Source organism: Schistocerca cancellata, chromosome 5 (assembly GCF_023864275.1).
Source record: "Schistocerca cancellata isolate TAMUIC-IGC-003103 chromosome 5, iqSchCanc2.1, whole genome shotgun sequence".
Lineage (NCBI taxonomy): Eukaryota > Metazoa > Arthropoda > Insecta > Orthoptera > Acrididae > Schistocerca > Schistocerca cancellata.
Genome location: NC_064630.1, coordinates 360649875 through 360673063, shown reverse-complemented (window position 1 = coordinate 360673063; position 23189 = coordinate 360649875). Strand labels below are relative to the sequence as shown.

Below are 23189 nucleotides of genomic sequence, written 5' to 3'. Positions count from 1 at the left end.
GGCGCAATAAATTGCAGCAACAACAGGAAGAAGACATCACAGCAGTCTTTTTTTTAGGTTTCCTAAGGATCCTGAAGGTATATACCATCATGTTACTAAACTGTATCGTCAGGATTCACTTGCAAACTACATGTGTATTAAAGATTGTTTCCTTTTAGGAGCAGAAAATCGCTAGTTAATAGCAGAGGAGAAGATCTTATGAAAAAAGACCCAGTTCACGGTATAATAATATTAGGTTTTGTTCGCTACATTTCGAACAAAACCAGTTCATGGTTCAGATGGCTCTGAGCACTATGGGACTTAACATCAGAGGTCATCAATCACCTAGCACTTAGAACTACTTAAACCTAACTAACCTAAGGACATCACACATATCCATGCCCGAGGCAGGAATCGAACCTGCGACCGTTGCGGTCTCGCGGTTCCAGACTGAAGCGCCTAGAACCGCACGGCCACACCGGCCGGCTCCAGTTCATGAACACAGACAATAATAAAGTCGTGTGGAATGCAGTACCCACACTGTTTGACATCCCAAACAAGCCACCTCATCTGACGGTGAAAAGGAAACTGCCACAAATATTCGACAATCCATCTAAAGTTGTAAAACAGGCCTATGACACAGAAGCAGCCAGTTCAACTCTCCATGAATCAGTGCTAGATTCGTGGGAATCGTCAACACAGACCTACTTTGACGATGAAGTGGTTCGATTATGTGCAGTTATTCGTGTCTTACGAAAGGGTGTGAAGTACAAGAATGTGCAGATCGCTAGACTTCGAGCAAAGCTATTACAGGACAAGAAAAGTGTCTACAGACTGAGACAGAAACTGTATCAGAAGGATCAAGTGAACAAGGACAAACGAATGTTGAAGGCAGAGCGGGGTGGCCGTGCCGTTCTAGGCGCTTCAGTCTGGAACCGCGTGACCGCTACGGTCGCAGGTTCGAATCCTGCCTCGGGCATGGATGTGTGTGATGTCCTTAGGTTAGTTAGGTTTAAGTAGTTGTAAGTTCTAAGGGACTGATGACCACAGATGTTAAGTCCCATAGTGCTCAGAGCCATTTGAACCATTTTGAATGTTGAAGACTGTAGGATCCCGATATTTATTGGAAGCAAGACCTAGTTTCTAACAACAAGAAAGCAAATAAGAAACTGAAGAAGTTGGCTCATTTGGCCTGCTGATTTCTTTGGTATGTATTCCATTCACTTCTGTTGATAGTCACTTAATTTTCCTGGCTTCCTTCTTGTGATGACATGATTTTGTTAGCACCTTGTTCAGTGAGCGATAGTTTGAAAATTATTCCAATATTTAGTTTTGCATGAAATGTAATGTAATCAGCTCATTATAATGTTTTCAACATATTTCTTCCACTATTTGGCAGTTGATTATCCCACTTAGAATAACATAAAGATGAAGGTCGAACTTATGGCAACAGGCGACAATGACAAACACAGTAGGCCTACAGAACGATAAATGAGCTGTCGATCGCTATTGCATGTAGAGGTACATGTCTGTGCTTCTTACGTGTGAATCTGTGTGTTTATATTCTTTTGGTAACAACGTGGTAAGCTGCAATTCTGTCCAACATCACAAGTGTTTCTTCACGAATGTGTTGTAGCTTGCCACTCGATTCATGGTTTTTGTCCATACTTGAGCTTATTTTAGAATCATTTATAGAAACATATATGCCTTCTGATACTACACAAACCCTTTGAGGCAAGAAAATAACTTAAATATTTTGTAAATTACGTGCCGGCCGAAGTAGCCGTGCGGTTCTGGGCGCTACAGTCTGGAGCCGAGCGACCGCTACGGTCGCAGGTTCGAATCCTGCCTCGGGTATGGATGTGTGTGATGTCCTTAGGTTAGTTAGGTTTAATTAGTTCTAAGTTCTAGGCGACTGATGACCTCTGAAGTTAAGTCGCATAGTGCTCAGAGCCGTAAATTACGTAGGAAATGGATGCAAAACAAACATTATGCTTACGACGCGTCTGACGTTCACCTTACAGAAACTAGTCCTGATGATAATTTTGAAATACCACGCTTAACTGTAAATGATCTTATTTTGTCCTGGCTGTAATGTTAAACTGGGCCTAACAAATTTTCGTAACTTACTTGTGGCAACAGAAACACGGTGCAGTTAAAGAGAAGCCTTGCGAAATACGTACAATACAAGGAAAAGCGACTAACTATGCACATGAGGCCTTATGTTGAGTGCCTGTGTTCCACTCAGTGCAGTGGGGCGACACACAATTGAAAAATAAATTGTTCGTGAGGGGACGGTGCAAGAAACTGAAGTTACACATTGATTGAAAAATCACTAGCACTCAAAACTGTTTTATGAACTTCATTCGTTTGGTAATTACAATTATCTTCACAAAAATGATTTCTTATAAAAAAAATGTGACTGTCACGAAATTAGTTAATGAAAGGGTAGAGAAGTTGTGAATCTACAATTTTGAGTTCAACCCATGTGAGCAAATAGCTTTGTTTAATCACGTCTCGACAATCAAATTAACTAACACGAACCAACAAGAAGAATCGTGATAAAAACTTCCCTTTCTCAAACTCATGATAAACTACGCGTGAGCAACCAATGCAGCAGTAACATTACCTGAATATCTTCACACATTTTCAGATCAATCTTTAAAAAATCTTATTTCCAAAAAGCAACATCCTCTACATTTGCATCTCCGTGTTCTGCTCGTTAATTCCAAACCGCTCAGCAGCGTGACCAACACCCACCTCTCACTTCTATTCGAAAGCTCCCCTGGAAACGACAGTGATACTGGCAACCAAAGATCACATTTATTGCACTCAGAATCTCTTTAGCGCAACATATCGACTTCTGAAGACTCCCATTTTAAACAAATTCAGTGTACCAATATGAAGCATAAAACTCTGAATAGAAAGACAGATCACATCACTTTCGTTGAATACCAAAAATAAGCTAGGAACCTCACAGTATATCCAACAGTTGTATTTCCGATTTGTAAAAAAAAAAGAACTTGGCACCTGCTGCTTTGCCCATACCTGCGTTTAATAAACATGGGCCAGCATTAGGCCTACTGAAAAATTAATGTATTAAAGTCTCCTTTTTCTACACAATTCCGACCAAACCGATTTGTCGTGATGACTGTAAGACGTCTTTCTTTGCTTTATTTCACAATTTGCAACAGCTTCTAAACTTTTCACGCTAATTAAGTCTCTGTGAGTATGGTCTTTTCCGAATGTACTTCCCACCAAAAAACGATTCTGGTGGCTGGAGACGGACGTTTTTGATATTCCTGTCTTTTCAGTTCTTGTGTTGATATTTACGTAGAAACTTTCATCCGCTGACACATATTTCTTTATTTCTAAACGAGAAGCGAAATTCCAATTTCACAGATTTACCTTTCAAAATGTTTTATTTTCAAAAAAATGTTCACTCCCTGTATGTTCACCCCCTATATGGCCTCCTTAGAGAATGTCCAAAAATTATGAAACATGTATGAAGATGGCATCTGTTCCCGAAAGAACAGATACCATTGATGACTGTGCAGCTTCTCTAGAATGAAATGATAATTAAATCGAAACCCTTAGCTGCCGACAGGTGTTGTTGATATACATCAATGGGGACACATTATCAGCTAAGGGTTTCGATTTAATCATCATTTTATGAAACATGTTTTTCTTATTTCTGACCAAGAAATCAAATACCGATTTTCGTACTTCTAGCTTTAAAACTGCATAATAGTGACATATTTTCGAAACACCTTCCATTGCTTTTTCACCCACTTAGGGATGCAATTTCAAAAAATCGCTTCTTAAATGCATCAGTATGAGACGAACACCCTCTCCAAATTTCAAGTTTCTGTCCTTAGTGGTTTGGGCTGGGCGATGATGGGCCAATGAGTCAGTCAGGACACTTTCTTTTATGTATATAAAGTGAGAGATTATTACTTGAAAGGAAAATTGTTACTTTCAAAATACGCAAATTTAAAAACTGAGCTTGAAAGTTGGTTGTTAGAATGTAAGCTTTCAAAGTATTCGTTCTTCTGCGAATTCTGAATCGCAAGCATGATGCAAAGGTGTTATGTAGCAAGTAATCGATTACTGACGTTATCACAATCATTAACTAGTTGATTAAAGGCATGCCTGCTACGGTGTACTCCACAGGTTATAGATGCGAAGGAGGAAGAGGAGGAGATTCGTGTTTAACGCCCCGTCGAGAACGAGGTCATTGGAGACGGAGCGCAAGCTCATTTTAGGAAAGGAAGGAGAAGGAAATCGGCCGTGCCCTTTCAAAATTATAGATACGAGGCGGTCACTAGCCTCTCTGTGTGAGCCCCGTTGAACGAAGAAGAAAGCCGACTCCGTGGCATATTGACAGCGCTCATAAACACATATCGAACACAGATGGCACCCAGCAATCACACTCAAACACGTTTGCTAAGTAGACATAGCGTATGGAAGCAAATTGTGCTGAGGACAGAAAGTTCAAATGTATACTGCAACACAAAAACAAAACTTACACTGGAGTTATTTTATATGATAAAGACCCAGATATGTCACAGCCGTTATGAGAAATATCTGTGAAGTGTAAATACACGATGCTTTAGAACTATTACGTATTTTAACTTTTCATGCTCATATTTACCGCTAATGATATATTTTTGGTGAAGCCAATGGGTCAAAAATGAATGCACCCGTTAAAAACTAGTTATTAATCCTATGAGACCCATTGGTTTCTGCCTCAAAACACCATTTTATTAATTTCTTTTTAAATAGCAGTGCCTTCGCATGAAACCACCGATGCTACTGCAAGACAGAGTAATCTAGAGGTACACTGTGGTAGTTCTACGAATGTAGTGTATAGTAGTCAGTTATAGCGTTCAAAGCAACTGTCGGCGCGGAGATTGTGATTGTACGAGATTCTGAGATGCGTTTTGTTTTTTCTATACTGGCCATATTGAGAAGATAATTGACAGTGAAAGTAGATATATCTAAGTTATTGTAATGTAAATATGAGTTTGCATTACTACGTTTATGGCTGTTGTCGGAATCAAACCACTGGGGCCGGCCGTTGTATCCGAACGGTTATAGGCGCTTCAGTCTGGAACCGCGCGACCGCAACGGTCGCAGGTTAGAATCCTGCCTCGGGCATGGATGTGTGTGATGTCCTTATGTTACTTAGGTTTAAGTAGTTCTAAGTTCTAGGCAACTGATGACCTCAGATGTTAAGTCCCAGATGCTCAAAGCCATTTGAACCACTTGAAACCACTGGGACAGTATGTAGTTGTGTAACAACATTTATTGAATTTTAGGCCCCATTTTAGCTAGTTTTTAGGACCATAATTTGTTTTAGGCGTGATGAGTTCCTGAAAGTTTGAAATGTGTGATTTTCTCTAGGAAAAAATGCGTGTTAGCTTTCAAATATATCACATGAAATTTAGAGTGGTCGAAAACTCTATGTTCCAGTTGTTCCAAAGTCAAACCCTCTCTTTAAAACAACTGATTGTTTACCTTTTGCCAATTTAATCTTAAAATAAAGATTAATTTTGTAAAAGATATTATATTTATATTTCAAAGTGCATCCGCCTGTTTAAAATAATTCATTGTTTCTTTTTAATCAATTTCTTCCTATATTCGTTGCTTACTATGATACAAGGGTTGCCCATAGAGTAATGCACCGCATTTTTTCTTCAACAATTCTTTATTTAACATAATAAAAATTACACACTCGAAAGAATGTTGCTTTATCTACACCCGATAGCTTTCCACGTAATCCGTTCTATGACCTTCCTCCAGCGCGAAACAAGGGCGTGTATGGCCTGTCGGTACGAATCCTTGACCGCGCGACCGCTACGGTCGCAGGTTCGAATCCTGCCTCGGACATGGATGTTTGTGATGTCCTTAGGTTAGTTAGGTTTAAGTAGTTCTAAGTTCTAGGGGACTGATGACCTCAGAAGTTAACCCCCATAGTGCTCAGAGCCATTTGAACCATTTTTGAACCAACCCTTGTCCTGGTGGCGAAGCCAGCGTTTCACTTTGTGAATCACCGTCTCATCGTCCTCAAAATGTCTTCCACGAATGGCATTCTATAATGATCCAAAAAAGGGGAAGCTCGCTGCAACATGTCAGGTGTGACAGCAGTGAGTGGTCTCCCCGACCGATGCAAATCGTGGAGTTCCTCCGAACAGCCTTTTGATGACCTCATCCTCCGTGCCCAGTGACAAACTGTACTTCTGTCGACAACAGATGCTCCATCGACTTTGCACAAGCGTTTGTGAATATTCCCCACAGTTTCTCTTTCAGTGAGAAATTCAATGGCCGCACGTTGCAGACGCCATTTTGAAATAGTCCTGCAGCTACGCTATTTGTCAGAAGTGACGGAAACTTGGAGCGCTCACTCAGGAGACTTCATAGAGTAAATACGTAACGTTTCGGGTTCGTAGCATTGTTTTGGGCTGAGAAAAAAATGCAGCGCATTACTTTCTGCGCGACCTTCGTAGTAAAGGTTAACTACTTGAAAAATTTTGAAATTATACTTTTTCCATTTTTTTGGGATACAACGGTTAAGGAATGTGTACTCAACTGTGCAGAAATCTAAATAACTGATAAACTATAGTTGCTGGTCCCTTATGCCACGGATCCTCTACGACCTGATTCCTTTCCCCCATCTGCTCCTTTTGCTCTAACATATTCGCGTCCTCTGGTTGCTCCTCTCCTCTCCAAACCCTGCCCCCTGTCGCACCTTCACCGTTGTGTCCCCCCTACCCTTCACCTCTACACCCTTCATCTCCTTTCCCAAGGTGGCTTTCGTCGACTTCCCCTCCTGGATGATGCCCTCTCTCCCTCCATTTATCCTTCCTATCAACTCTGATCACCACCTCCCCCTTCCTTCCTCTGTCCTTTCCCCAGGCTCCCTCTTCCCCCCTTCCATCCTGTTTTTTCCCCATCTACCCCCTCTCTGCCTCCCTTCTCTCACCCAGGTCCTTTTTGCTCTCCCCTCCCCTGCCTTTCCCACTCCTTTTGCGTCCACCCAGCCCCTCCCCCTTTTCTATGTCCCCTCCCTCCAACGGCTCCCCCTTTTTGTTCTTTTCTCTCCTCCCCCCTTTTACCCCTCATAGGTTCGCCCCCCCCCCCCCCCGCATCTGTCACCGTGTCACCAGTATAGTGCTGTTACAAGTGAGTGTTCAGTGTCCTGCATCCCCTGCCAGTGTTGCGAACAGCCAACATGCTGTCGCTAGTTGTGTTTTTTATCTCATGCGAACAGATACCAGGCTGTCGCCATGTTTTTTAATTGTGCCTGTCTCCTTGTGTATCTTCATCCGCATTGTCACAGCAGTGTTTTTATATTTTAAAGTCCACAACTTTCCCCCATTTTACAGTTTTTTTTACAATGTCACCGTTTTATAGCCTGTTTTTCTTGTTTGTTTATATTCTCATTGTTTTTAAAACTTTTCTGTAGGCTGTAGAGCGGCATATTACGCTGCTGCCAGCCCAGCCCTCCACCCCTCTGCAGGGGGGGGGGGGGGCGGAATTGAAATCCAATAAGGGAAAAAAAGTCCCTTATGCCATCGAAATATTGGAATTCTACACAACAAAATTAATAAGCACATTTGAACACTTATTAGTTACTAATATTTCTGAATTAATTTTTATCTTCATGTGCTGCGCCTTCTTTAATGTAATAAAAAGTTTTCCCTTGAAAGTGTGGCATCAGAGAACCGTACATTTTCATAGGTACATACGTGGCAGGGAAAGAAAAGAGCATGTCGAATCTCTGGTCGCGCCCTTTGTAGCAAACGCAGAACCAGCAATTGAGGACCAGCACAGGAAGCCTGACCTCATGGAAGCTGTGATGCGGCAATCCTCACAACCACTGACGAACATGGCGATAAGGAGCGGCGGCTGCGGAAGGCGCGGCGGCCACTAACGAGGTACGACAACAGGCGCCATTGTCGTCGAGTGAGATATGACAGCGACATATTTGCAACAGCTCTAGCATTATTCTCAGTTAGTCTTAATCACAGTCCATACGCCTGTATCCGCGGTGGCAGGATGACAGATTCGCAAGTCATCGGTGCGCTTTCAGCGGTGAGCTGCTCGGGACTGGCGGCCCACGCACATATGCTGAATTGCAACGGCATCTCCCATTCTCTACTCAAGCACTATGCCGCATTCAGAAGCGTGTTGATGCTAGTATTTTGTAGTTGTAGCCTTAGTTTAGTATTACTGTTCTGTTAACGCAAGCTTTTGTTATCCTGTAATGCACAGGGTAATTCAGCTGCCCCTATCGATGGCGTTTTATGGAACCTGCAATGTTGTATCTGCCTTTCACAAACCACGGGCAAGATTTTCATATTCTCGTTACTTGCAAACTATTAGTCCTGCAAAAAGATAAACAGGATCTTTTTGTAGGAAATTTAATGTTTTTTAAAATTTGTACTGGGATACGTTTTCGCTAGAGGCCTTAGTTTTCGAGTTATTCAACAAAAGCGCACTGCCACTCCCACACTTAGCCCCTACCGGTCAGGATTTCGAGTATGCAAGAATTATTTCCCCATATTCGACCGTTCTTACTCTTTATTGACTACCCTTATTACGCCACCGATCTAGTCGAGCACTTTAAGAATTGTATAATAGGCGTTTGTGAAAGATTTTCTTAAAACATTTTGTGACTTTTAACAGCATAAAATAAACAGTTACATCGTAGTGTTCGTCAAGTCTTATGACTATGAAACGATTGTGCTTGTAAGGATTAAGTTCGGATCTAATTCTCAGTGTAATTACTTTTAGTGTAATATTTACAAAAGACACTTTCTTTTCATTGTCCTCACGGGCACGTTTCAGTTAGTACTGTTAACGACATAGGCGACAATGCTGGTGGCGTAATATCCCAATCAATAGCAAACCAAAAAAGATCGAATTGTTGGTATAGTTAGAAATTTTCGCACATTGGTAGGAGGCAGTGCAACGAACAACGTACTAGAAATCCTGACTGGTGAAGGATGAGTAAGGGGGTTGAGCCTGCCCGGTTGGCCGTGCGGTCTAACGCACGGCTTTCCGGGCGGGAAGAATCTGTCTCGGGGAATGCGGGCTGGTTCCCCTTAGTCCGCCTCAGTTACACTATGTCGGTAATTGCTGCGCAAACAAGTTCTCCACGTACGCGTACACCACCATTACTCTACCGCGCAAACATAGGGGTTACACTCGTCTGGTGTGAGACGTTCCCTGGGGGGGTTCACCGGGGGCCGAACCGAACAATAACCCTGGGTTCGGTGTGGTGTGGCGGAGGGGTGAAGTGGACTGCAGTAGTCGTCGTGGGGTTGCGGACCACTGCGGCTGCGGCGGGGACGGAGCCTCTCCATCGTTTCTAGGTCCCCTCTTCACATAACATAACATAAAATGGGGGTGGAGGTGCGTTTGAAGGTCACTTCTGCATGTTTTTCTGGAAAAACTCGAAAATCGTGGCCTCCAGGGAAGGCGTATCCCAGAACAGAATTTAACTGCATTACATTTCCTACAAAAATGTCCTGTTAATTTTTTCTCTTGGGCTAAAGGTTTGCGCGTAGCGAGCGAGAAAAGATGACTATCTTGCGCGTAGGTTGAAGAAGGCCAGATAATAACATTGTGGGTTGTATGAAATACATCGGTAGGGGCTGCTGAATCACCCTGTATATACATTGTTAAAAGATCCTCTGTACAGGATGTCCATTAATTCCTGCTATGATTTTAAAAAAATGATAACACGGAAACTATCAGAGACAGAGAATCTTAGTGTACTGTGAAACGTTTACCAGATTCTAGAGCTTTTCTCCCTTTTTCCCTTTGTTCAGATTTGACGTGGAGTGCATCACAATCACGACGCGCAATGTGTCATTAGGTATACAGTATCAAATGGTTCAAATGGCTCTGAGCGCTAAGGGACTTAACAGCTATGGTCATCAGTCCCCTAGAACTTAGAACTACTTAAACCTAACTAACCTAAGGACATCACACAACACCCAGTCATCACGAGGCAGAGAAAATCCCTGACCCCGCCGCGAATCGAACCCGGGAACCCGGGCGTGGGAAGCGAGAACGCTATCGCACGACCACGAGCTGCGGACTACAGTATCAAAATCTGTGAGAAGGGTACTGTAAAGTTACCGACGTCCTATGGGAGGACACCAGTGTCAAAAAGAAAAATAATGATGTTGTTCAAAAACGTTGAACACCCAGGTAATGTCAAAGAGCTTCCTGTAAGTGGATGTCCCTCTGTGTCTCAAGCACGTGTTGACGGAGTGCAAAGTGCATTTCGACTCATTCCCAGAAGTTAATTCGTGGTGCAACGAGCGAATTGCGAGAAGCAAGATCAACTGACAGTAAAGCGTTACACAAGCAGTTAAGCCTTTTTGCGTACTAAGTGCAAATGGTCCAAGCAATGCAGCCACTCTGCGGTGTGAATTCGCGTGTTCCATGGCCGCCTCTGCAGATCCTGACAATGACTGCCTGAAAAAGTGTCTGTTTTCTGACAAGGTTCTACATTTCTGGACATTTGAATCGCCACAACATTAGGATACGGGGCATCTAAAACCCACACAATGCACGTGAACATATGCGTCATAGCCTGAAGCTAAATGTTTGGTGTGGCCTAATGCACGAAAGAGAGATAAGTTCATTTTTTTTTCGCAGAGAAATCCGTAATGGGAGATGTTTAGCTGGACACGCTCGAACATTTCCTGCCATTCCAGATCGAAGAGCTGCAGCCGGCCGTCCTCTTCCAGGATGATGGCACACGCCTACAATAGAGTTTTAATATGTGGAATGTGCTGAATGACGCTTTTCCTGAGACGTGGATTGTTCGTGATCGCCCCACGCGTGGCCTTCACACTCTCCCGAGGGCACACTTATTTTTGTCGGATTACGTCAAGTGCCACGTGTAAACACCACAACTCAGTAACAGTGCTACCTTTCCTGCACAATGAAAAAATCAGAACCATTGATGCTGCAATGCTAATCTGTAAATGGGCAGAACTCTGATGACATCTTGATGTTCTGCGAGGCACACTGAAATTCCTACGTAACGGAAAAAAAAGCTGTGAGAGCTGTTAAACGCTTCGCAACAAATCACGACGTCGGATCTCTACTAGTTTCCAAGTTATGATTTTTTGAAATGATAGCGAGACTTTATGGACACCATGTGTATTACAGCCTGCGTCAATCAACAGACTTCTGTTAATGTTTATTATGTGCGCAGCACAGAATTTTTCTTATATGTAAAGAAGATTAATCATACAATCGTGCGGCAAACACTAGGCATAAAAGAATGCAGTAAGCCTGTTAGCCAGCATTTTGTGAAAGCTGAGGACAAGCTTCAAGCCGGTCGGAGTGGCCGAGCGGTCCTAGGCGCTACAGTCTGGAGCCGCGCGACCGCTACGGTCGCAGGTTCGAATCCTGCCTCGGGCATGGATGGGTGTGATGTCCTTAGGTTAGTTAGGTTTAAGTAGTTCTACGTTCTAGGGGGCTGATGACCTCAGAAGTGAAGTCCCATAGCGCTCAGAGCCATTTGAACCATTTGAAAAAACTTGAAATCCACGTAAGAAGTAAACAAAAGTAGAGAAGAAATTGAAGCGAAACTTTCCTCTGAGCATTGCTTCTGGTTTCAGTTTTCTATCCCACTTGTTCGTAGGTATAAACGAAGCTCATGATCAACGCACAAACGATGACGTGATGACTGGTGGACCAAAAGGCATTTCTGCGTTGGTGGTCACGATAGATTTCATGGATGACCAGAAGGGAAATCCCCGATATGGTGAAGGTTGTCATAACCTGTGATAAATTCGACCACAGACTAGTCAGAATCGAGAAAGCTAAACAGCGATGTCGAGCTCAGAACAGGTTACATAGAGAAACCGAGAGGTTGACCTGGGAACGGCCAGCCGCAGAATTTACTAGCGATTCCATGTACACGCTTGCCTCACATACCGGCTGGAACATTACAAGAGGCCGGGCGTCAGTTCGACAGCCTGATGATTTCTGACTGCGCGTCTGTATCCATACCCGGGAGGCAATTGAGTCACTGTCAGATGCAAAACTGAGTGCACATAAATGACTGTCTGGAGTCGTGCTCTGAATCTTCTCGGTAGAATATCAACAAATAATTAAAAAAAATTAAGAGCTCATAAAGAGACACACACATCAAAACACTGATTTTGCAGACGGACTCAGCATCACTTTTAAGAATAGACCAATAACAGCAAAAGAAATGATTGAGGGAAACGGGTACACAGAGCTTGAAGAAAGGAATTCCTACAAATATTTACGTTTAACAACGAAACTACGACAGCAATGTCACTGTGGGTTTTTCGGGAATGGTTTGTTTTCGCACCTCCTTCTCAGCAATGTCTTAACTAACTTGTTACTAGCGGCACCAACTTAGCAGTATTCCTGACGTAAATGGCTACTAACGATAATTTATAGGTAGAGGCTCTATATCACAGTAGAACTCAGAATATTCGTGAAAACATAGCAACCGTCGGACAATGGTCACTCACCTGTCATAAACAGGCAGTACTTTAGAGGCTTATAGTCGGCACGCACGTCACCTTGCCGTTAGTACTGATTTTAGAAACCTGAGACATTAGTTTTCGTTCAAGGCGGTTATTATTCGTCTTCACTAGTCTGAATGGGTAAAAATAATTCTGTGATTGACATCCAAGCGAGTAGAATTGTAGGGAACAGCTACCACCCAATAGTGGTTCGTTCTCGAGGCAGTGGTCGCTGTGTTGCCTATGCTCTAGATACATGCACAACCTTGTCACACGTGGCTGTCTGCATGCCAGTAACAGTGTATCACGCCACTGTAATACGTCAGTCACAATGCTATCTTACTCAAGCTCTATTTCCTCCAGCAAGGTAAATTACTCGTACTGGCCGGTACGAGGACTCAATATCTTTTCATTGTTATAGTAACCAAATACTCTGAACAATCTGCCAAGTGTTCAAATGGTTCAAATGGCTCTGAGCACTATGGGGCTTAACTTCTGAGGTCATCAGTCCCCTAGAACTTAGAACTACTTAAACCTAACTAACCTAAGGACATCACACACATCCATGCCCGAGGCAGGATTCGAACCTACGGTCGTAGCGGTTGCGCGGTTCCAGACTGTAGCGCCTAGAACCGCTCAGCCACCCCTGCTGGTCCAAGTGGAGTTACATGAGTGTTATGTAACTCTCAATGTACACTGACCAGTCACAGTAATGTGACCACCTGTCAAAAGTCTGAATAACTACCTGCAGAAAGAGAGTCAATAAGGTTCTGGAAGGTACCGACAGCGATGTGTAACCATGCCGACTTCAGTACCATGGCTAGCTGCGCTAGGTTTCTTGGTTGAGGAACCATGGCGTGAACAGCCCAACTGAGGTGATCCCACGGATTCTCGATTGGGTTTAAATCTGAACAAAGAGGCTGAAAATATCGAGGTAGGTTATGACTAGAACAAAACGTCAAATAGATTGGTTGGGTAAGAGGCATACATGCGTGCCAATAACCCAGAAACAGATGTACATAATGTGTTCTACCTCGGAAACAGTTCGGAATAGAGCATTTGTCCATACAAAGTTATTTACTTAAATGAGCTTTCGTGTCACGTCGCTAAATACTGACCATTCCTTATGAGATGAGACACCCTATGTAAGAGGCATGAACAGCATCAAATGTTGACTGATCACTGTGAGGGCCATGGAGATGTGCGTACTCATGTGAAACAGCGATATCAGGCCTTGACAGAGTTTGTGTTGTGTGTGTGTGTGTGTGTGTGTGTGTGTGTGTGAGTGTGTGTGTGTGTGTGTGTGTGTGTGCGCGTGTGTGCTTTCTGCTTCTCTTGTCTTGTAGTCGTCCTTTTTACTACAATTGGAAAATATAAATTTTGAATTTTTTTTTAAAACCTGTTAGAAAATAATATTTCTGGTGTACTTACAGGTACTGTGTCTCCTTCACTGCCCAGAAATGCACATTATGCAAACCATCGCCGGCCGTGTTGGCCAAGCGGTTAAAGGCGCTACAGTCTGGAACCGCGCGACCGCTACGGTCGCAGGTTCGAATCCTGCCTCGGGCATGGATGTGTGTGATGTCCTTAGGTTAGTTAGGTTTAAGTAGTTCTAAGTTCTAGGGGACTGATGGCCTCAGAAGTTAAGTCCCAGAGTGCTCAAAGCCATTTGAACCATTTGAAACCACTGGGACAGTATGTAGTTGTGTAACAACATTCATTGAATTTTAGGCCCCATTTTAGCTAGTTTTTAGGACCATAATTTGTTTTAGGCGTGATGAGTTCCTGAAAGTTTGAAATGTGTGATTTTGTCTAGGAAAAAAATGCGTGTTACCTTTCAAATATATCACATGAAATTTAGAGTGGTCGAAAACTCTATGTTCCAGTTGTTCCAAAGTCAAACCTTCTCTTTAAAACAACTGATTGTTTACCTTTTGCCAATTTAATCTTAAAATAAAGATTAATTTTGTAAAAGATGTTATATTTATATTTCGAAGTGCATCCGCCTGTTTAAAATAATTCATTGTTTCCTTTTAATCAATTTCTTCCTATATTCGTTGCTTACTATGATACAAGGGTTGCCCAGAGAGTAATGCACCGCATTTTTTCTTCAACAATTCTTTATTTAACATAATAAGAATTACACACACGAAAGAATGTTGCTTTATCTACACCCGATAGTTTTCCACGTAACCCGTTCTATGACCTTCCTCCAGCGCGAAACAAGGGCGTGTATGCCCTGTCGGTACGAATCCTTGACCACGCGACCGCTACGGTCGCAGGTTCGAATCCTGCCTCGGGCATGGATGTTTGGGATGTCCTAAGGTTAGTTAGGTTTAAGTAGTTCTAAGTTCTAGGGGACTGATGACCTCAGAAGTTAAGACCCATAGTGCTCAGAGGCATTTGAACCATTTTTGAACCAATCCTTGTCCTGGTGGCGAAGCCAGCGCTTCACTTTGTGAATCACCGTCTCATCGTCCTCAAAATGTCTTCCACGAATGGCATTCTATAATGATCCAAAAAAGGGGAAGGTCGCTGCAACATGTCAGGTGTGACAGCCGTGAGTGGTCTCCCTGACCGATGCAAATCGTGGAGTTCCTCTGAAGAGCCTTTTGATGACCTCATCCTCCGTGCCCAGCGACTAACTGTACTTCTGTCGACAACAGATGCTCCATCGACTTTGCACAAGCGTTTGTGAATATTCCCCACAGTTTCTCTCTCTTCAGTGAGAAATTCAATGGCCGCACGTTGCAGACGCCATTTTGAAATAGTCCTGCAGCTACGCTATTTGTCAGAAGTGACGGAAACTTGGAGCGCTCACTCAGGAGACTTCATAGAGTAAATACGTAACGTTTCGCGTTCGTAGCATTGTTTTGGACTGAGAAAAAAATGCAGCGCATTACTTTTGCGCGACCTTCGTAGTAAAGGTTAACTACGTGAAAAATTTTGAAATTATACTTTTTCCATTTTTTTGGGATACAACGGTTAAGGAATGTGTACTCAACTGTGCAGAAATCTAAATAACTGATAAACTGTAGTTGCTGGTCCCTTATGCCACGGATCCTCTACGATCTGATTCCTTTCCCCCATCTGCTCCTTTTCCTCGAACATATCCGCGTCCTCTGGTTGCTCCTCTCCTCTCCAAACCCTGCCCCCTGCCGCACCTTCACCGTTGTGTCCCCCCCTACCCTTCACCTCTACACCCTTCATCTCCTTTCCCAAGGTGGTTTCCGTCGACTCCCCCTCCTGGATGATGCCCTCTCTCCCTCCATTTATCCTTCCTATCAACTCTGATCACCACCTCCCCCTTCCTTCCTCTGTCCTTTCCCCAGGCTCCCTCTTCCCCACTTCCATCCTGTTTTTTCCCCATCTACCCCCCTCTGCCTCCCTTCTCTCACCCAGGTCCTTTTTGCTCTCCCCTCCCCGCCTTTCCCACTGCTTTTGCGTCCACCCAGCCCCTCCCCCTTTTCTATGTCCCCTCCCTCCATCAGCTCCCCCTTTTTGTTCTTTTCTCTCCTCCCCCCTTTTCCCCCTCATAGGTTCGCCCATCCCTCCCCCCCCCCCCCCCGCATCTGACACCGTGTCACCAGTATAGTGCTGTTACAAGTGAGTGTTCAGTGTCCTGCATCCCCTGCCAGTGTTCAGTGTTGCGAACAGCCAACATGCTGTCGCTAGTTGTGTTTTTTATCTCATGCGAACAGAAACCAGGCTGTCGCCATGTTTTTTAATTGTGCCTGTCTCCTTGTGTATCTTCATCCGCATTGTCACAGCAGTGTTTTTATATTTTAAAGTCCACAACTTTCCCCCATTTTACAGTTTTTTTACAATGTCACCGTTTTATAGCCTGTTTTTCTTGTTTGTTTATATTCTCATTGTTTTTTAAACTTTTCTGTAGGCTGTAGAGCGGCATATTACGCTGCTGCCAGCCCAGCCCCCCACCCCTCTGCAGGAGGGGGGGGGGGGGCGGAATTGAAATCCAATAAGGGAAAAAAAAAGTCCCTTATGCCATCGAAATATTGGAATTCTACACAACAAAATTAATAAGCACATTTGAACACTTATTAGTTACTAATATTTCTGAATTAATTTTTATATTCATGTGCTGCGCCTTCTTTAATGTAATAAAAAGTTTTCCCTTGAAAGTGTGGCATCAGAGAACCCTACATTTTCATAGGTACATACGTGGCAGGGAAAGAAAAGAGCATGTCGAATCTCTGGTCGCGCCCTTTGTAGCAAACGCAGAACCAGCTATTGAGGACCAGCACAGGAAGCCTGACCTCATGGAAGCTGTGATGCGGCAATCCCCACAACCACTGACGAACATGGCGATAAGGAGCGGCAGTTGCGGAAGGCGCGGCGGCCACTAACGAGGTACGACAACAGGCGCTATTGTCGTCGAGTGAGATATGACAGCGACATATTTGCAACAGCTCTAGCATTATTCTCAGTTAGTCTTAATCACAGTCCATACGCCTGTATCCGCGGTGGCAGCGTGACAGATTCGCAAGTCATCGGTGCGCTTTCAGCGGAGAGCTGCTCGGGACTGGCGGCCCACGCACATATGCTGAATTGCAACGGCATCTCCCATTCTCTACTCAAGCACTATGCCACAGTCAGAAGCGTGTTGATGCTAGTATTTTGTAGTTGTAAGAAATTATGCTAACTTTGGAGGCTCCCTTTTTGCCTTAGTTTAGTATTACTGTTCTGTTAATGCAAGCTTTTGTTATCCTGTAATGCACAGGGTAATTCAGCTGCCCCTATCGATGTCGTTTTATGCAACCTGCAATGTTGTATCTGCCTTTCACAAACCACGGGCAAGATTTTCATATTCTCGTTACTTGCAAACTATTAGTCCTGCAAAAAGATAAACAGGATCTTTTTCTAGGAAATTTAATGTTTTTTTAAAATTTGTACTGGGATACGTTTTCGCTAGGGGCCTTAGTTTTCGAGTTATTCAACAAAAGCGCACTGCCACTCCCACACTTAGCCCCTACCGGTCAGGATTTCGAGTATGCATGAATTATTTCCCCATATTCGACCGTTCTTACTCTTTATTGACTACCCTTATTACGCCACCGATCTAGTCGAGCACTTTACGAATTGTATAATAGGCGTTTGTGAAAGATTTTCCTAAAACATTTTGTGACTTTTAACAGCATGAAATAAACATTTACATCGTTGTGTTCGTCAAGTCTTATGACTATGAAACGATTGTGCTTGTAAGGATTAAGTTCGGATCTAATTCTCAGTGTAATTACTTTTAGTGTAATATTTGCAAGAGACACTTACTTTTCATTGTCCTCACGGGCACGTTTCAGTTAGTACTGTTAACGACATAGGCGGCAATGCTGGTGGCGTAATATCCCAATCAACAGCAAACCAAAAAAGATCGAATTGTTGGTATAGTTAGAAATTTTAGCACATTGGTAGGAGGCAGTGCAACGAACAACATACTAGAAATCCTGACTGGTGAAGGATGAGTAAGGGGGTGGAGCCTGCCCGGTTGGCCGTGCGGTCTAACGCACGGCTTTCCGGGCGGGAAGGATCTGTCTCGGGGAATGCGGGCTGGTTCCCCTTAGACCGCCTCAGTTACACTATGTCGGTAATTGTTGCGCAAACAAGTTTTCCACGTACGCGTACACCACCATTACTCTACCGCGCAAACATAGGAGTTACACTCGTCTGGTGTGAGACGTTCCCTGGGGAGGTCCACCGGTGGCCGAACCGCTTAATAACCCTGGGTTCGGTGTGGGGCGACGGAGGGGTGAAGTGGACTGCGGTAGTCGTCGTGGGGTTGCGGACCACTGCAGCTGCGGCGGGGACGGAGCCTCTCCGTCGTTTCTAGGTCCCCTCTTCACATAACATAACATAACATAACATGGGGGTGGAGGTGCGTTTGAAGGTCACTTTTGCATGTTTTTCTGCAAAAACTCGAAAATCGTGGCCTTCAGGGAAGCAGGGAAGACGTATTCCAGAACAGAATTTAACTGCATTACATTTCCTACAAAAATGTCATGTTAATTTTTTCTCTTGGGCTAAAGGTTTGCGCGTAGCGAGCGAGAAAAGATGACTATCTTGCGCGTAGGTTGAAGAAGGCCAGATAATAACATTGTGGGTTGTATAAAATACATCGGTAGGGGCTGCTGTATCACCCTGTATATACATTATTAACAGATCCTCTGTACAGGATGTCCATTAATTCCTGGTATGATTTTAAAAAAAATGATAACACGGAAACTATCAGAGACAGAGAATCTTAGTGTAGTGTGAAACGTTTACCAGATTCTAAAGCTTTTCTCCCTTTTTCCCTTTGTTCAGATTTGACGGGGAGTGCATCACAATCACAAGGCGCAATGTGTCATTAGGTATACAGTATCAAATGGTTCAAATGGCTCTGAGCACAATGGGACTTAACAGCTATGGTCATCAGTCCCCTAGAACTTAGAACTACTTAAACCTAACTAACCTAAGGACATCACACAACACCCAGTCATCACGAGGCAGAGAAAATCCCTGACCCCGCCGCGAATCGAACCCGGGAACCCGGGCGTGGGAAGCGAGAACGCTATCGCACGACCACGAGCTGCGGACTACAGTATTAAAATCTGTGAGAAGGGTACTGTAGAGTTACCGACGCCCTATGGGAGGTCACCAGTGGCAAAAAGAAAAATAATGATGTTGTTCAAAAACGTTAAACACCCAGGTAATGTCAAAGAGCTTCCTGTAAGTGGATGTCCCTCTGTGTCTCAAGCACGTGTTGACGGAGTGCAAAGTGCATTTCGACGGATTCCCAGAAGTTAATTCGTGGTGCAACGAGCGAATTGCGAGAAGCAAGATCAACTGACAGTAAAGCGTTACACAAGCAGTTAAGCCTTTTTGCGTACAAAGTGCAAATGGTCCAAGCACTGCAGCCACTCTGCGGTGTGAATTCGCGTGTTCCATGGCCGCCTCTGCAGATCCTGACAATGACTGCCTGAAAAAGTGTCTGTTTTCTGACAAGGTTCTACATTTCTGGACATTTGAATCGCCACAACATTAGGATACGGGGCATCTAAAACCTACACAATGCACGTGAACATATGCATCATAGCCTGAAGCTAAATGTTTGGTGTGGCCTAATGCACGAAAGAGAGATAAGTTCATTTTTTTCGCAAAGAAATCCGTAATGAGAGATGTTTAGCTGGACACGCTTGAACATTTCCTGCCATTCCAGATCGAAGAGCTGCAGCTGTCCGTCATCTTCCAGGATGATGGTACACGCCTACAATGGAGTTTTAATATGTGGAAAGTATTGAATGACGCGTTTCCTGAGAAGTGGATTGTTCGTGATCGTCCCACGAGTGACCCGCACACTCTCCCGAGGTCACACTTATTTTTGTCGGATTACGTCAAGTGCCACGTGTAAACAACACAACTCAATAACAGTGCTACCTTTCGTGCACAATGAAAAAGTCAGGACCGTTGATGCTGCAATGCTAATCTGTACATGGGCAGAACTCTGATGACATCTTGATGTTCTGCGAGGCACACTCTGAAATTCCGACGTAACGGAAAAAAAAGCTGTGAGAGCTGTTAAACGCTTCGCAACAAATCACGACGTCGGATCTCTACTAGTTTCCAAGTTATGATTTTTTGAAATGATAGCGAGACTTTATGGACACCATGTGTATTACACCCTGCCTCAATCAACAGATTTCTGTTAATGTTTATTATGTGCACAGCACAGAATTATTCTTATATTTAAAGAAGATTAATCATACAATCGTGCGGCAAAGACTAGGCATAAAAGAATGCAGTAAGCCTGTTAGCCAGCATTTTGTGAAAGCTGAGGACAAACTTCAAGCCGGCCGGAGCGGGCGGGCGGTCCTAGGCGCTACAGTCTGGAGCCGCACGACCGCTACGGTCGCAGGTTCGAATCCTGCCTCGGGCATGGATGTGTGTGATGTCCTTTGGTTAGTTAGGTTTAAATAGTTCTAAGTTCTAGGGGACTGATGACCTCAGAAGTTAAGTCCCATAGTCCTCAGAGCTATTTGAACCATTTGAACAAGCCCGCATCTCGTGGTCGTGCGGTAGCATTCTCGCTTCCCACGCCCGGGTTCCCGGGTTCGATTCCCGGCGGGGTCAGGGATTTTCTCTGCCTCGTGATGGCTGGGTGTTGTGTGCTGTCCTTAGGTTAGTTAGGTTTAAGTAGTTCTAAGTTCTAGGGGACTGATGACCATAGATGTTAAGTCCCATAGTGCTCAGAGCCATTTGAACCATTTGAACAAACTTAAAATCCACGGAAGAAGTAAACAAAAGTAGAGAGGAAATTGTTGCGAAACTTTCCTCTGAGCATTGCTTCTGGTTTCAGTTTTCTATCCTACTTGTTCGTAGGTATAAACGAAGCTCATGATCAACGCACAAACGATGACGTGATGACTGGTGGACCAAAAGGCATTTCTGCGTTGCTGGTCACGATAGATTTCACGGCTGACCAGAAGGGAAATCCCCGATATGGTGAAGGTTGTCATAACCTGTGATAAATTCGACCACAGACTAGTCAGAATCGACAAAGCTAAACAGCTATGTCGAGCTCAGAATAGGTTTCATGGAGAAACCGAGAGGTTGACCCGGGAGCGGCCAGCCGCAGAATTTACTAGCGATTCCATGTACACGCCTGCCTCACATACCGGCTGGAACATTACAAGAGGCCGGGCGTCAGTTCGACAGCCTGATGATTTCTGACTGCGCGTCTGTATCCATACCCGGGAGGCAATTGAGCCACTGTCAGATGCAAAACTGAGTGCACATAAATGACTGTCTGGAGTCGTGCTCTGAATCTTCTCGGTAGAATATCAACAAATAATTAAAAAAAATTATGAGCTCATAAAGAGACACACACATCAAAACACTGATTTTGCAGACGGACTCAGCATCACTTTTAAGAAAAGACCAATAACAGCAAAAGAAAAGATTGAGGGAAACGGGTACACAGAGCCTGAAGAAAGGAATTTCTACAATTATTTACGTTTAACAACGAAACTACGACAGCAATGTTGAAAGGTCTCTGTTGGATTCCTTTCATGTTAATTTCTTAAATCTGTTGTCATTTACGGCATAAATTCCTATTCTAAATTTACTGTGGCGTTTCTGACTATCTGGGAGGAGACTGAGTAGTGAACGTGTTACTTTTACACATAAACAAGAACGATCTGTCACACTACTACACTTTAAAACACAGTTTATATGTAATTCATGTCACACAGTCTCATACGGAACCTACATCCGCTTTCTTTTATATACTGTACATGATAAGATACTGTCAACCCCCTTCCCTTCTGTGTGAGAGGATGAATGAGCAAATGTATTTCTAGTTGCATGCCTCAGGGTAGCAGACAAGCCTGTCTGCTAGAGAACAGTAGGACCAACGTCGGAACAGGTATCTACGCTTTCTAAAAGCAAAGAGGTTTCTATCCTTAGTATGGTCCTGTCCGTCTCTTGTCATGTTGGTATAGGAAGATGCCCCTCTGGCCACTTCCGTTTGTATTTGTGAGCCACCCTTAGAAAGGGACCAGGCAGTCTGTCCGTGGCGAGCGTCTGAAGTGGTAAGATCTCGGGCTAAGCGCGTGTCTACTAAGTCCGTAGGACAATGGATTTCTTAAGTTCAGCCTAACTGAAAAGTTAATCACCTTTATTTCAGGTTTAGCTCTAAAATATCTAATGTTATCTTAAATTGCAACGCAGTGTAATTCGCGTGTGAAGTTCAGAATATCTTCCGGTAGTTGCTTTGTTACTACTTTGTGAGTAAAGTGGAACCACGTGTTGATCAGTAACTCTAACTAAGATCATCAATCTTAAATGCGAGTGTGCGTGAGATTATAACATCTCGTCTTGACAATATTTTTCAATATAGCAACTTTTCTTTATGTTCAACCCACGTGGGGTGTACTTTGTGAGACCACTACCACGTGCTTATATAATTGTTTGACCCATCAGGTTAATAGTAAGACATTAGTAACCAGTTCGAGGTTTTTCTTTTGTAAATTGCTTTTCGATCTAATTTATTTTAATTATCAAAATTATTGTGGAGTTACACGCTTTGTGTAAACCAAGTTGACCACGTGAAGCATGTGGTGTAATCATCAAAGTAGCCCTCAGCTATTCTTTTTGGGAAGATTTCACAGAGAGTTAGTATGAATTTAGTATACCAGTGTGTGGTAATTACCTGACGGACAGGATTGTACTGCGAACGTAATTTCTTTGGGTGAAAATTGAATCGGTTGGTTGTGGTTAATTTCCTCTTGGATATGTTTCAACGTTCTTTGTGTGTTGTTTTATGAATGCAGTGTTGTATGCAGTCTCCCAATCTTGGCTCCATATTTGATGTGTTCCGTAAGATTACAAGCTTAGTTATGACTCAAGTTTAATATGCTGAAATTTCAATGATCAATGTTAAAATAAATTTCCAAATATAAACTGATTTATTTCTTTTTATTTAAATTCTCTTTTATTTATATATCACCGGTTGTCGTATGACTATTAAAAGATTATAATTAATGTTAATCTGGTTGGGAATTTGGTAAGCTAGACTGGATACCTGGTGAAACAGTTGCTCAGTAATGCAAGATTAACTTCCCCAGACAGCTCACAGCTTTTAAACCGCTTTTATTGTCTATCAGCTCCGCTTTCATAGTAAAT

At 43.4% G+C, this 23189-nt stretch overlaps 1 protein-coding gene across 1 annotated transcript in view; it reads right to left on the bottom strand.

Annotated features, from left to right (window-relative positions):
- Positions 1 to 23189, bottom strand: part of LOC126188839 (laminin subunit gamma-1) — a 1176568-nt gene that overhangs the window by 727323 nt on the left and 426056 nt on the right. The window lies entirely within an intron of this gene.